This window comes from Lynx canadensis, chromosome C1 (genome assembly GCF_007474595.2).
Source record: "Lynx canadensis isolate LIC74 chromosome C1, mLynCan4.pri.v2, whole genome shotgun sequence".
In the NCBI taxonomy this organism is placed as follows: Eukaryota; Metazoa; Chordata; class Mammalia; order Carnivora; family Felidae; genus Lynx; species Lynx canadensis.
The window spans coordinates 185738187-185753530 of record NC_044310.1 but is presented as its reverse complement, the minus strand read 5'-3'; the positions used below and the strand labels follow the sequence as shown (position 1 = coordinate 185753530).

The 15344-nt window shown below is 39.5% G+C and overlaps 1 pseudogene; it reads left to right on the top strand.

Annotated features, from left to right (window-relative positions):
- LOC115519895 overlaps window positions 1-13710 on the top strand; it is a 160210-nt pseudogene extending 146500 nt beyond the window's left edge.
- The last annotated feature ends 1634 nt before the right edge of the window (window positions 13711-15344 follow it).

Below are 15344 nucleotides of genomic sequence, written 5' to 3'. Positions count from 1 at the left end.
TATAGAAAATACTCCATGTCAGCCCTTCCCAAATCACAGACCCCTTTCTCCCAGAGGTAACATTACCCTGACCTATGATAATTTCTTTTCTTTTTTTTATTATTTTTTATGTTTATTTATTTATTTTTGAGAGAGACAGAGAGCATGCGAGCAGGTGAGGGACAGAGAGAGAGAGAGAGAGAGAGAGAGAGAGAGAGGAGAGAGAGAGAATCCCAAGCAGGCTCCACAGTATCAGTGCAGAGCCTGATGTGGGACTCAAACTCACGAAACTGTGAGATCATGACCTGAGCCAAAATCAAGAGTTGGATGCTTAACCGACTGAGCTACCCAGGCACCCCTAATTTTTCCTTTTAAAACTAGATTTATATAAAATAGAAAATAGCTTTATATTATGAGTTCCTAAAGAGGAAAGTTTAGTTTCCCCTGTTTTTCAACTTTATATAAACAGAATAATACTATATATATTTTTGTGTCTTTTTCCCCCTTCAGCCTTAAGTTTGTGATTTGAAATCATATTTTTATTACTATCATTTAATGTTTATTTATTTTTGAGAGAGAGAGAGACAGAGAGACCCCCGAGTGGGAGAGGGGCAGAGAGAAAGGAGGACAGAAGATCCAAAGCAGGCTCTGCACTGCCAGCCACCAGCCTGATGTTAGGCTTGAACTCACGAACCATAAGATCATGACCTGAGCCGAAGTAGGACACTCAACCAACTGAGCCACTCAGGTGCCCCCTGCAATCATATTAGTGCACATCTTTATAAATAGTTTACTTTGCTCTTGTATAGTATTCCATTACATGACCCTACCACAACTAACATATCTATTCCACTCATTAAAGGACATTTGGGTTGCTTTTGTTTCTGGGTATTACAAACAATGTTGTGATGAGTGGATTAGAATTGCTGGTAATAGATATCTCAAAACTGTTTTACAAAGTGGTTGTACCAGTGTGTATTCTCACCACATACAACATGTAGGAGATTCAATTGCTCTACTTTACAACACCTGGTATTGTCCACCTTTAAAATTGTTGCCCATGTGTTGAGAGTATAATAGTACATCATCGAGGTTCTGATTGTCTTTTTCTGATTTGTAATTTGCTTTATTAAATAGTGATAATTCCAAACCTCCTCGGCCTTATTTATCTCCAGTCCTCAGTCCCTAGGCTCCAGCCCCTACTTACAGTTCCCAAGCTGTCATGCTCTCTTTCACCTTTGGGCCTTTGCACAAACTACTCCGCATCTCTGTCTCTCTCATGTCCTGCTCATGGTTGTCTCCCTCAGGTGTTCTCTTGGATATCGTGTGCCTGCCCGACTCTTTAAGCCCTTCCTCTGCACCCCCAAAGCACCTACTAATTGGCACACAACACAATGCTGGCTTAATTCTCCTATATTAGGCTGTGAGTTTTCTGAGGGCAGGGGCCATGCCTCACTCCTCATTTATCTCTAACTCATAGCTCAAACAATGACCTAGCTCACAGTAGACACTGAATAAATATTTGTTGAATATCACAAATTGAATAACACATAAAAAATTCAAGTGTTTAAATTCTTAGTGGAACTGAAGTTGAGTTTCAACCGAATTGAAAATGTACTATAAATTAATGAATTGAGGAACTCAAACCCTAAAAAACAAAATATACCTCTTTATCATTCTACGATCCCACTAAAATATTAGTGACTTAAACTCCATTCATACTGAATTTTGAGCTGGAAGGGAACTTAGAGATCATGTGGCATACATGTGTCATTTTGCAAATAGGGAAGTACAGACGCAGAGAAGTCGACATGCACATGGCCACACAGCTAGATAGAGCTGGGATTGCCATTCCTGGATTCTAAGTATGTGCCTTTCATCTCAGAAGTGGTTTGTTATCAAGTGAGGGAGAAAAAAGTGTTTTTCATCTGGAATAACGTAGTGTACATACAAAGGAATTCAGCGAGATAGGCCTAACTTTTTATATCTGGGTGTGACTACTACTGGTAAGCAGTATGAGTAGAAGCCATTAATTACAAGGTTCTGAACCCCCGACAGTACCTGATTCCATGCTGAACAGGTAGCGGTTGTTCTGAAACGATTTGTCTGTAGAGTTGGGCTGGGAGCTCTGGGCCAGGCTGCAATAACTACTAGAAGTGGCTCCTGGGTCACTGGGCCATCAGTTACCTATCCATCTCTAGAGTCCACCACTGCCACTGCTGGTGGCCAGAGCAAGGTACAGTGGCACTGGGGAGGGGCCATCGTGAGCTCCTCTGGCTAAAGTGGCCCCTGAGCTGAGTCTTCCTGGTATAACTGTATCTTGTAGGTAACCCCATTGTTCACTACACACACACACACACACACACACACACACACACATCACCTCAGCTGGATGCTGGGACCAGGGACAGACAACTTAGAATGCTACCTGTCAGTTTCTATGACAAATTCATCCTGTCATACAATTTAAGGAGATGTCAAGCAGAAAGAAGTTTTTCTAAATTATTTAACTAATAAACGCAAGCACAGCTGAGCTCCTCAAACGTGTCCTTTTATGATTTTATTGAAATTCATATTGTTCCCAAAGAGATACTGTCCAGCCATCTTAACCCCAGGGAAAATGACTGAACAGGAATCTTAGGGGGGAAGCAGACCTAGAAAATGCCAGGGGCTCTTTAGTTGTAGTACACTATTATGCTATGAGTGCATTTAAACAGTGTAATAATCAAGATGTGGTTCTGGTACCTGCTGGCACTTCGACATTAGATGGGCTATTCTGCTAATTACTCCAATTGAGGACTGCCTACTTGACTTTTTGAGTTCCTTGATTTAGGATGTTTTCAGATTGAGTGTTTTCTCTTCCAGTGTCTGCCTCTGTTCCGAATCAAGCACAGAAAGGAGCCATAACCCAGAAAGGATGCAATGAGATACACTTTTTGCCCTGAGGATACCAAAAAATTGGTTAGGATAAGTTTTTTTTTTTTTTAAACAAATACCATCATCCTATTTCATTCTTTGATTCAAGATATCCTGTTTCAGGAGATGATCAATGAAAACTGGTAAGAACTATACAAATGTAGCGATAATATATAATGTTAAATGGTAATTCTTATTATGATACACAATTGAGAAGGAATACCAAAATTGCATTACATGAAAAAAATAACAAGATGGTTGTATCTCCTAGGTCATGTTTTTGTTCAGGGCTTGGGAGTTTTCATATAAAATCCAAATGATTAAGAGTTCCTTTCTGCCATCTTTAGACATGTCTTCATGTGACTTGATAGGAACACCAGAAAGTCATGGGCATGACACTCCTGGCCAATACTATCCAATGATTTTCTTTCCAAGAAAATAAATATACAGCATTAAAATCAAGATCTTTTTTCATTTCAAGGCACCCTTTGATATTACTGTTACACTGAAATTCTTCCTCCCCTATCGACCTGACCCTCCACATTCTCAGCATTGCTTTTCAGCATGCATATCCCTCTGCAAGCCAGTTGGAATTTGGCCTGGAAAAAAGACATATGGGCCTGCATGAGGTTATAAAATCTGGCTTGGAAATCCACAGCTTCTTATAAAAACACTATTTTTTATAAATGTACCATTTTAAGGAAGATGGTTACTAAGCAACCTGATTTAAATTATTATGAGAAATGGGAGGAAATTCTTCCATTAGGTCTGTTTTTACTTAGGTCAAAAAGTTTTGGGGCTTTTTTACTTTTTTTTGGCCTGTGTTGGTTTTGAATCTATTTTTCCTTCTTTCTTTTTAATGCACATATACTGTGTGCCAGTTAAACAATGGGTATTAGGCTATGTGAGCCCCGTGGGCAAAACAGTGGAGATGAGTTATCCTACAGACCATGCCCTTAAGGAGCTGGGGAGGAGGGAGGGTGTGTGTCCTACTAGCTCTTTGTGGCACTAACCCCCTCAAATTACTGAATTGTGAAGAGGGAATTTCAGATGCTTGTAGAAGTCCAAGGCTGCAAATCCATGTGAGCCTCTTGAAGGCTGAGGCCAGCTCTGGAAGGACAGGAGCAACTTCTCTTTCCTGTTCTCAGGCTTCACATTTCTCTCTGCTCAGTTGCTTCATCATTCACTCTTTGTGGGTTGGATTTTTCTGATTCTCCATGAATATAATGGACAAAGTCAACCAACCGTTCTAAATGTCTTTTGTTATTGTTATGGTAAAATACACATGGAATATGCATGGAATAGCATTTGTTGATTTGGTATGAATACATTTGAGTAAAGATTGGAATAACTTTAGGAATACACACACCGTGAAATTTATCATTTAAATCATGTTAAAGCGTACACTTTGGAGGCATTAATTACATTCACAATGTTATGCAACCATCATCATTGTTAAGATCTAAAACTCTGTTATTCTCCCAAATAGAAACCCCATACCTATTAAGTAGTCACTCCCTATTCCCCTCATCTCCAAGTCTCCTGCAACCGCAATCTCCTTTCTGTCTCTCTGGATTTATCTCTTCTGTGTATTTTATATAAATGGAATCATGCAATGCTCTTGTGTCTGACTTCTTTCACTTAGCATTATGTTGTCAGCATTCATCCATGTCGTAGCATGTGTCAATATTTGATTCTTTTTTATGGCTGAATTACATTTCATTTTATGGATATACCACATTTTATTTATCCATCCACTGATAGACACTTGGGTTTTTTCCACTTTTCGGTTATTATTAATTATGTTGTTATGAACAGTCATGTACAAGTTTTTGTGTGAACACCCATTGTCAATTCTTTTGAAGATGTACATAGGACTGGGGTTGCTGGTTCATATTATAATTCTATGTTTGGCTTTTTGAGAAACTACCAACATTTTTTCCACAGCAGCTGCACCATTTTACGTTGTCACCAGCAATGTGTGGGGGCTCCAATTTCTCCACATCCTTGCAAGCACTTGTTTTTTTCCTTTTTTTTTTTTATTATGGCCAACCTAGTGTGTGTGAGTACTATGTCATTATGATTTTGATTTACATTTTCCTCATGACTAATTATGTTAAGCATCTTTTCACATACTGGTTGGCCATTGGTATATCTTTGAAAAAAGTCTATTCAAATCCTTTGCCCAGTTTTCAATTGAATTGTTTGTCTTTCTGTTGTTGAGTGGTAAGAGTTCTTTATATATTATGCATAATAGACCCTTATGCAACTGTCTTCTTCCATTCTGTGCATTGTCTTTACATGCTATTGAAAGTGTTGTTTGATTCCAAATGTATTTTAAATTCAAGAACCAGTAGAAACTCATTTGCTTCTCTAGGTTGCAACTGCTGTGAAAGAAAATTGACTTTGCCCAACCAGAGACAGAATCCACCTATGGCAGAATCAGTTATGGCCAGGAGGTACATATAGTACATATAGTACAAATTAGGCTTCTGGGTCTACTTCTTTTGGTGGTGGAAACATAGATACACATATGCTTAAAGAGGAAATCATGATGGCAAATAACCATAGTTCAGTTTTTTAGCAAACAATAAGGGTAGTTCATGGTAGAGGTAAAAAAAAAAAGTGCTGTAGGACTTGAAGGGACATATAATTTCCAACTGAGAGGGTCAAGAGAAAGCTTCCTGGAGGTTGCACTTAACTGGACTGGCTCGATAGACAAGATTTGTTCATACTGGAGTGGGAAGAAAGGTATCAGTGCAAGCAGGAAGCGTAGTGGGATTCAAAGTCCAAGTGGAGAGACACAGATTTGCTGGAGACTGAGATTTAAGACATAACGTTATTGAATCCATGAGAGTTAGTGATATTGCAAAGAGAAAACAGAAATGAGAAATAAAGCAAGGCCAGATGAGGCGAGTCTTGGTGAGGTGTGGAAAGATGATGACAATGAAAGATGAGTTCATGGAGAAGGCTTACTTGATCAAATTCTACTTTGGCCATGGGGTCTTTTCTCTTATATTTAGTTCCATGTATCTCTTTCCTGCTCTAGGAACCCCAAACCCCATGTGCTTTCTTTCCTCTGAGCCCACAGAATTCCTTTCTCTAAGATTCACCTGGTAATAGTCTTGTATTACTACTGGACCTCTTGCTTTCTATTGCTACTCATTCTTCCATACTGATTTCTTTCATTCTTGTCTCCCCAGCCAGTCTATGCACTCTAAGAGGCCCCATTGACATTTTTACTCCCTGATACAGTGTTTTGCATAGAATTAGTGCTTAATAATATTTGTTGATTTGGTGTGAATACAAAATTCTAATAAAGATTGGAATAACTTTATAAGCTACTCATGGGATGCTTCTTTAAGCTCTTTTGTTCTGTGCCATTAATTTTTTCTCTATATGTCTTGCATGAAATAGATCTCATGTTAGCATAAATGGGAACATGTTATCTATGGCATAATTTTTTCAATAAGCCCGTTCATTCATTACCATTAATGATTTCTCTCCTAAGATTATGAAGAGGCTGGAAAGATATGACAATAAGTGTCAATGCTTTTTCAAAAAGAAAACAACATTTTTAATCTAAAAGATCATTAGTGATACAATGATAAAAGTAAAACTGGAAACTTGAGATAATGTATCATTACTGCTCTGAGAGGTCTAAGATAACAAATTGGAAAATTTGTCTAAAATAATTGCAGGAGAAAGATTGCTATTACCTGCTTTTGTGAGCGAAACAAAGGAAATTACCATTCTTCTTGAGGTAGATATAATTTGTGTGCATCTGGAAATTAATGATATTACAAGATATAATTGCAGAATGTCTTAATTTTACCGCATAATTATCTTCTTTCAGCATTATAGTATATTAGCATGGTAAAAATTTAATCTATAGAATTCAAAACAGACAAAAGATTTATTAAGATTTTTTTTCCCTTATGAGAAGGTGAACAATCAAAGAGAGCAAAATACACTCAAAAGATGCTCTTGCTACAAAGCAAAAAAGCTTAAGAAAACAGAAATCGATCCTAAAATGCCCCCAAACATGACTGTTTTGCTTCAGCATTTATCTCTTATAGGCATTTGCCATTTATATGGTCATTTGAGTTCAGCTGCTAGACTCCCCTAGAGAAATGATGAGAGAGGCAAAACATGGGAAATGGAGACAAAAAGAATTATGCCCAAGTTCACATCTAACCTGCCATGGTCACCACTGACTTACATTTCCACTATTTTGAGGTGAAGGCCAGATAGCCGTTCATAAGACACCATGTGAGTCATAAGTGTTGGGAAATCTCTTAAGTTTCCAAGACAATATTATTGCAAATGGGCATTTCCAGGTTCAGAGATAGTTACTAGAAAGAGCACTGGGAAAGGAGTAAAAAGTTCTATGTGCTACTTTGAATTCTTTTACTAAATAATCAAGGGGAATGGAGAATTCAGTAAACGTCATTAACTCAGTTTCCTCCCCTTTGAACGAGAGAGACAGGTTACATAAGGGTGGCAGATAAGTTTTATCCCAACTGCCGACCTTTTGATGTTAATGGCTTCCTGAAGTACTGTGTTGAGAAGGATCCTGAGGCGTTTACGGGCTCCGTGACAGAGACTTGTGCACAATTAACGTTTGGGGCAGGCAGTGGGTGGGGAATGGTCACGTGGGAGCCTTGAATTTGTCAGTTCTGAATCGCTAGGATTTGGGGGCGTGTCTGAGAAGGCTTAATTCTGACTCACAAGTCCTCAGTCTATAGGACTTCTATGTATCTCTGTTTTGTGACCTCTGGGTCCCCTCAACATCTTCTTTTCTGATTGCCAGGTTGAGATGTTGGCTGCTGCTGTTTCCGTGAAGCCTGCAGTCCCAGCACCTCATGGGAACATATGCTCCAGGGTGTTTTAAATGCAATCCTTCTGCCTGCCTTGTTTCAGTAATTTAGTTCAACAAATTTTCTATGTGCTAGGCAGTCTGCTAAGAGGCTGTAGTTGCCCTGCAGCTGTTTGGGAATCCATTCTCCACAAACCCCACAGCCCCAAAGAGCTGTAATACTGGTTCGAGTGCTGGGAGGTGAAGGGCTCCTTATGTTTGATAGCAAGGAATAGAGAGAGGCTCTCAAAGTCATTCTCGGAAGGGGGCAGGGATTAAAAGACATGCAATAAGCAATCTTGCAGGGCTCAAGGCAGAAACTGAAAGAGAGGAAGGCTTCTCGGATTCTAGATTTGAAGGATAGCAAAGTCCTCAGATCCCCCTTTCTGATTGTTCCCAGCCCTTTTTCCTTGCCCCAAATCTATGTTGGATGAGCATGCCCAGAAGGGCCTAGAAGGGCATCTTTCCTGAGATGGGGTTGGCTTGCACCAATGTCAGAGGCAGAGAGCTACTCAAATCCTCCCAACACGTTTCTTCTCTCCAGGATGGTCAGAACATCATTTCCTCTGTTCTGAGGCAGTTCTGGAAAGTTCCCCTTGTCTTTGTTCAAGGTGAGATAGTTGCTTGCATTGCTGACACCCTGGATTTGGCATCACTTTTGCACTGACCTCTCTCTGCACAGTCTTGGAGGTTGCTAGGGCTTCAGGTCTCAGGAAACCTATCCCTTACTCTTGACCTGGTTCTTGCTGTCCATTTGATATGCCCTAATCACACTCCCTGGCCAGCTGGAAGGACAGCACAGGACCTGGAAAGCTGCTGCCATGTGGGAGGTGTGAGGGGCAGCAGTGAAGCCTTGGAAGACAGGACAGGTTTTGGAGGTAATTTTTTTTTTGAGAGAGAGAGAGAGAAAGTAAGAGTGAGAGCGGGGGAGGGGAGAAGGAGAAAGAGAATCTTAATCAGGCTCCACGCCCAGCACGGAGCCCCACTTGGGACTCGATCTCACCACTGTGAGATCATGACCTGAGCCAAAGTCTAGAGCCTGATGCTTCACCAACTGAGCCACCCAGGCACCCCTTGGAGGCAATTTTAAAGAAGAACAGCTCAGTTGTGATGCCTGACAGTGTGTGCAGAGTGGGTGGGGATGCAGGGAGGGTGTTTAGCCATGGCTATAGGAGTCAAGAGTGGCTGAGTGATGGAAATGATATGGTTGAGAGCTGAGAAAGTAAGCAGGCGGGAGAGCAGAAATGGTAGCTGTGAGTGTAGCTAAACATAACAAAGCTTGATTTGTTGGTTTTTTACACCCATACCCACAGGTTATATTTTAGTTGGATTGTATTTTTTTTAAAACCTTTCATGTGAAAGTCAATTGTTAGGCCATCTAAACATGCTCACCCATCAAAACACCCCAGAAAGGGTTCCCAGGCTAGTGCCCAAAAAGTCTGTTTAGGATCATAAAGATGAAAGAGAGCTTGGAAATCACTGAGTAGCACACACCAAGGCAGAAAGCATGGGCTCTGAAGTCAGGCCACATTTACTAAGTAGGTAACCTTATGGGGTATGTAATTCCACTAGGCCTCATTCTCCTTATGTATTACATGGAACAAAACCAGCCTCACAGGCTTGTCATGAGGATGAAATGAGACGATCCTGGGCAATGTGTGAAAGCTGAGTTGCTTGTTATTCCCATCACCACATCGTGTTATGTGAAAGGAACCTCGGTCTGTCATTGACAAGTAATTGAGGCTTTGCTGGGTCACCCCAAGGGCTAAGGGATTTGATGCACTTGTGTTTCTACAACACTAGAAGCCCAAGAGTTGAGACTGTGATCACACATATGCCACTATTTTCTCCCCATCATATAAAAGAATAGCATAGGGAAATGATGAATGCCCAACTAGAGGAATTATTACTTAATCTGACCTCTTCTTTTTTACATCTACAGAAACTGGGGCACAGGGAGGTGAAATGACTAGGCTCAAGGGCCCCAGCTAGACTGTGGCAGAACAGGAACTAGGAACCAGGTATTTCATGGTTAAAGCGGCTTCTTATTGTGTCAACTTGCGTGTCACAAAATAAGGCAGGGGCCAGTGGGATCAACTTTCCCACTACTTGTAGACACATGATCTCGAGAACACTCTTGGAGCTCAAACTGGGAATACCAGCTGAATGCCCAGCTGATCCAGGGACAAAGGAACAGGGATTTGGGTGCAGTTTTTAGAGGGTGTGGTGCTGGTACTCTCCTGGGCAGAGGGGGTGTGGGAGTCTGGCGATACTGGCAGGTAGGAGGTGCAGAGAGCAGTGATGGCAGCTGATATCCATGAAGGGGCAGCACGTCTTTGGTGCCCCGAATGGGAGAGCTTGGATTAGGCCAGGGAAGAGAGTCCCACAAAAGTAGTATCGAGGGTTTGGTGGCAGAGATGAAAGAGGATGGCTGATACTGTCATTCTGTGGACAGGTTGCTCCTAAGCAGGGTTTTTATATGTAGGGAACTGCAAATGGGGTATACCATGAAAAAGAACATCACACCTCAGCTCGTCCATATCATCGGGCACTCTGGTTACAGAAAGGAGGAGGGATCACATATTTAGTGAACGTTCACTATGCAACAGATGTGCTAAGCCCTGGACACACATACCTATCTGTGGGGGATATGTTCCTGGACCCCCAGTGGATGCTTGAAACCTCTGATAACACCAAACCCTATACGTAGTATGTTTTTTCCTATACATACATACCTATGATAAAGTTTAATTTATAAACTAGGCATAATAAGAGATCAACAACAATAAAACTAGCACACACAATTCATTCTTACTGTAGATCTTAGCTACCTAAGCATACGATTGCTTTTTCTTCCTAAAGTTGAGAACTGCCATCTTTTCACTCAAAGAAAGCTCTTCATGGCTTCTCCTTGGCCATGAATTGCCAACATTACTACTCTTGTGCTTTGGGGTTATTATTAAGTAAAATAAGGGGTATTTGAACACAAGTACTGCAATACCCAGGTGGGTGGTCTGATAACCAAGATGACCACTAAGCGACTAATGAGCAGGTAGTGTGTATGGTGTGGATACGTGGGACAAAGGTACGACTCACATCCCCGGTGGGATGGTATGAGATTTCATCATGCTACTTAGAATGGCATGAAATTTAAAACATATGAATTGTTTATTTATGGAGTTTTCCATTTAATATTTGCAGACCACAGTTGACTGAAGGTAACTGAAACCTCAGAGAGTGAAACCGTGGGTAAGGGGTACTTCTATACTCTCTCTGTCCTCACAAGCTGATTGGAACAGTTGACATCACTGAGACCCAGAAAGAGTCCAGTGGCCACGTCCACAAAGACAGTTAGTAGCAGAACCAAGAAGTGAGCCCAGACATAGCTCTGCCTGAAACCTCAGCTCCTTCTACTGCCCCATGCAGGCTCAGAGATAACCAAGCCCCTTCTAATTTGACCCTCATTTTGAAAATCTGAAATTCTCTAGTTGAATCTCCTGCCTCAGAAAGTCAAATATACTTGCCTTGTTTCTTCATTATATTCTCTGTCACAGAATCACAAGTCCCATAAGGCAGTGAGGCTCAGTGGGGGAGGGGTATAATACAAGCATTTCCACAGCTGCCTAACATTTGAGATTCTCCCCCTTGGAGAAAAGCCAGGTGTTTTTGGGAGATGGGATGGTAGGGTGTGGTTTGAAAAATGTTTGCAATTTCACTCTCCCACTGTCTCTTCAGTACCAGGTGCCCTCATAAGTGAAAGCCAGCTGTCCTGACTCTTCACTTCCTCCCTCCTCACAAAAAGCTACCAGTTTTCATTCATTCAGTTAACAAATATCTATTATGCCCTTATGAGAGATGATGATAAATATCACAAGCATTTAAAATGTGCATTTCTTTTGAGCAATTATTTCATTTCTATGAACTTTTACTAGGAAATATCATGGACTTGGTTATAAGGACATTCAATTGCAATGTAAAAGATAAAAACTAAGTGGAAAAAAAACAATAAAATAGAATCCTATACAACATAAAGCATTATTAAATGAAAATGGCAGATTGCCCATAACAGTATATGAATATTACATAAAACAACATATGTATATTTTTGAAATTTAATATGCTATTTTTTAGAGCAATTTTCACAGCAAAACTGAGCTGACAGTACAGTGTTCACATATACCCCCTGCCCTCACATACACAAAGCCTCCTCCACTCAACATCTTGAACCACAGTGGTATATTTGTTATAATCTATGAGCCTACACTGATACATCATTATCAGCCAAAGTCCATAATGTACATTATGGTTTACTCTTGGTACATTCTACGGTACATTATGGTACATTCTATGGGTCTTGACAAATATATAATGACATGTATCTACCATTGTAAAACTATATTTTGAAAATAGGAACACATACTTTAAAGTATTAATATTTATGTTTGGATAACAGAATTGCAGAAGAATGTCTCTCTGTATTTTTTCACTCTAGGTATACATTATTTTATAATAAAACAGTAATTTTCAAGAGCCTCTGTTTAAGTAGGGGAACTAAAAGTTAATGGAAGTGTTGCCTTGATGATTACTGGTAGGTGGCAAAAGAAAGTAAGTCCAACTAAAAAATTAAAAGAAGTTAGGTAGAAGAATGAAACTTGATATTTTGAGGGGAAAAGACAAATTAAAAAATATTAGCAATCTATATCACAAAAAGTTGTTGATATCTAATATCTAAAAACTAAAGGAAAATGCCATTAGCCCTATAGAAAAGTATAGATAATACTTCTATCCATCTTTTTTTTTTTTTTTGAGAGAGAGAGAGCATGAACAGGGGAGGAGCAGAGAGACAGGGAGACACAGAATCCAAAGCAGGCTTCAGGCTGTCAGCACAGAGCCTGATGTGGAGCTCAAACTCACAAAACGTGAGATCATGACCTGAGCCGAAGTCAGACACCCAACCAACTGAGCCACCCAGGCACCCCTATACTTTTATCCATCTTAAATAAAACACAAAAAGGAACTGTAAAAAACCTAGGGAAAGATGCTCAACAAGTATACTGCAAAGCCATTTCTTACCTATCATACTGGCAATGATCCAAAAAACTTGACAAGATATTCTGTGATGATTCTGTGGATGTACAGGAAAGTACTAACTCTTTGAACCAGTGGTCCCACTTCTAGGAAGCTATACTAAAAATTCACTAGCAGGGGGCCTGTGTGGCTCAGTCAGTCAAGCATCCAACTCTTGATTTTGGCTCAGGTCATAATCTTGCAGTTGGCAAGATCTGACAGCATGGGGCCTACTTCGGATTCTCTCTCTCTCTCTCTCTCTCTCTCAAAATAAATAAACTTCAAAAAAAATTAAGAAATAAAAATACACTAGAAAAATATAAAATAACATATGCCTAAAGTTTTTTGTTGAGTAACTATTAGACAAAAACTAAAGTAACTCACCACTTTGAGGACGGACGGGGGCCACAGCTACAACAGAGCTTTGAAGACCTGCTCCTGCTCCTGACTCCCCGCTGTTCACTCTCCCCTAGGAACAAGTCAGCCAGGAACTTGCACTGCAGCCATGACTTTTAAAGACCCCGGAAAGACACCCATGGCACCAGAGGTGGCAATTCATCGAATTAGAATTACTCTAACAAGACACAATGTAAAATCTTTGGAGAAGGTATGTGCTGACTTGATCAGAGGTGCAAAGGAAAAGAATCTCAAAGTGAAAGGACCAGTTTGGATGCCTAAAGACTCCAAGAATCAGTACAAGAAAAACTCCTTGTGGTAAAGGTTTTAAGACCTGGAATCATTTTTAGACAAGGATTCACAAGTGACTCATTGATCTGCACGGTCTTTCTGATATTGTTAAACAGATTACTTCCATCAGTATTGAGCCAGGAGTTGAGGCTGAAGTCACCATCAAAGCAAAGATGCTTAAATCAACTTTTTTAATAAACTGATTGTCAGTTGTTAAAAAACAAAACAAAACAAAACTATGATAACTCAAATGTCCAAAGATATGGAATTATTTGAAAAGGAAAAAACATGGTACATGCACACAATGAGTCCGATGAGGTTATAAAAAAATCTTAAGGGAGTTCTCTGCCTATAGTCATGAAGTGGTCTCCAAAATATAGTGTTAGTAAGAAAAAAGTAAGAAAAGTAAAATTTAGAGCACTGTGTTTACCATGCAATCTTTTATGTAAAAAAAAATACATATAATCACATATACTTCTATAATTATGAACTAATATACATACATGCATACAAATACATAATTGCTAACATTAAAAATAGAACCCTGGAATAATAAACCAAAAAAACTGGTGAAAATGATTACTTACATGGTGAAGAAGGAAATAAGGTTAGGGGACTGGTCAGGAAGCTAGACTTATCTGAATAAATCCTGTTTTATAGTGTTGATATTGGAACAATACAAATGTTTACATAATTATAAGGCAAAATTATTTTTTTAACTTTTTAAATGTTTTTATTTTTTATGTTTGAAAGAGAGAGAGACAGAGTGCGAATGGGGGAGGGGCAGAGAGAGAGAGAAGGAGACACAGAATCCAAAGCAGGCTCCAGGCTCTGAGCTGTCAGCACAGAGCCCAATGCAGGGCTTGAACTCAGGAGCCTCGAGGTCATGACCTGAACTGAAGTCAGATGCTTAACCAACTGAGCCACCCAGGTGCCCCTACAAGGCAAAATTAAATCAAAATTATAAGAATTCTGAAATATAAAAAGACAAAAGAACCCAACTATATCTTTAGTTGGTGGTTTAATTACATAGAAAAAAATTATTTAAAGAGATTTTAAAACATTGTGTTTTGGTGGAAGATGGTATATAGTATACCATGGAAAGATATGTCCTATGGTTAGAAATACTTAAAAGTAATAATCATATTCTTAGTAATAATTTTCTTATGGTTATTTTGAAACATACACAGAAACACAAACATACATACACACGCACACATACATTTTGGCTATGTTTCTTTTAAAAAGTTATCCATAAACATGTCCCATATAATTTGACAGATAAATTTTATCAAATATTCAAGGAATAGATCATCCAAATTTTCCATAAGATTTTTCAAAGAAAAGAAAACTGGGGAATGTTCTCTTTTTTGTGGTAGACAGAATAATGCCCACCACCAAAGATATCCATGTCCTAACTACTGGAACCTATGAATATTTGTCTCACTTGGCAAAGGAACTTTGCAGGTGTGATTAAATTGAGGATTACGAGAGATTATCCTGGATTATGTAGTTCCAATGTAAATCCAATATAAAGTGTACTTATAAGTGAATAAAAGTAGAAAAACCAGAGTGAAAGAAAAAGTGACTGACAACAGAGGTCAGAGTGATGTGATTGCCAGCTGGAAGGAGACCATGAGTCAAGGAATGCAGGTAGCCTCTAGAAGATAGAAAAGGTAATAAAACGGATTCTTTCCTGGAGCCTGTGGAGTGAGCATGGACATACTGACAGCTTACTGTTGGCCCAGTGAAACTCATTTTAGACTTGTGATTTCCAGAACTGTAGGATAAAAAATTTGTGTTGTGTTAAGTCACTGAGTTTATAATAAATTATTAC